This window comes from Hipposideros armiger, unplaced genomic scaffold (genome assembly GCF_001890085.2).
Source record: "Hipposideros armiger isolate ML-2016 unplaced genomic scaffold, ASM189008v1 scaffold_586, whole genome shotgun sequence".
NCBI lineage: Eukaryota > Metazoa > Chordata > Mammalia > Chiroptera > Hipposideridae > Hipposideros > Hipposideros armiger.
Window position 1 is genome coordinate 1 of NW_017731936.1, and position 857 is coordinate 857.

The window sequence follows — 857 nt, forward strand, 5'->3', positions numbered from 1 at the left end:
AACAAATTATCTATTATGTAAGCACAAAGCTAAACAGGGAACTTTTATTTTTGCTTATTTTATCAATTCAGCCAAAATTATTTGGTTGTTGGAAAAGTCATGATGCATTTTTGCAACGAAAAACATAGAAAAGTGTCATGACTTTTTCAACAATCTACTATTTGAACTAAATATGTTATAGAGAAATGTGTGGGCTAATGTGTTGCTTTTCTTGAGGAAATAAAAACAAATTTTGTACATCAAATAAAGGTAAAATTCTTCACCTGATTTCTCAGTTAGCCATTAAGCTTGTGATTCTTGTGGAATAGCACTTATCAGCAATAATGATATGATAGGGGATCAAGACATCCCCCCCACCATGGGCCCAAGCCCAGCATTCAAAATTCTACTCATCACCCAGCTTGCTAGAGACGACTCCTACCATGAAAAGCACTTTTTAGTTTTATAACCATATTCAGAAAATTCCTGTGAAGATGCATATTACATGAAATGTGAAGTTATTATACATATGTAATAGTTGTGGTTAAAAAAATTGCTAATATGATTAACAACTCTCATCCTGATAGGGTCCCAGGGCAAGCACTTTTATACCCAGTAGTATGCTAGAGAACAGAAGAAAAGGTGCAGAGCGTGGAGGGGAGCCAAAGAGGATAATCCTGATGGGGCGCCATGGGCAGAGTCCCAGAGCATCCCAAGCTATCCAGGTTTTATATAAAGCTCAGGACAATTGCATTCACATGGCCAAATGTAGTTATTCACTTATTTTAGGGTAAGAAGAGTTGTGTCCCTTGATCTCCAGGGAGATTAGCAGTTCTCACATTAGATCTTCATTGACCAATTTTAGGTCAGCAAAAATA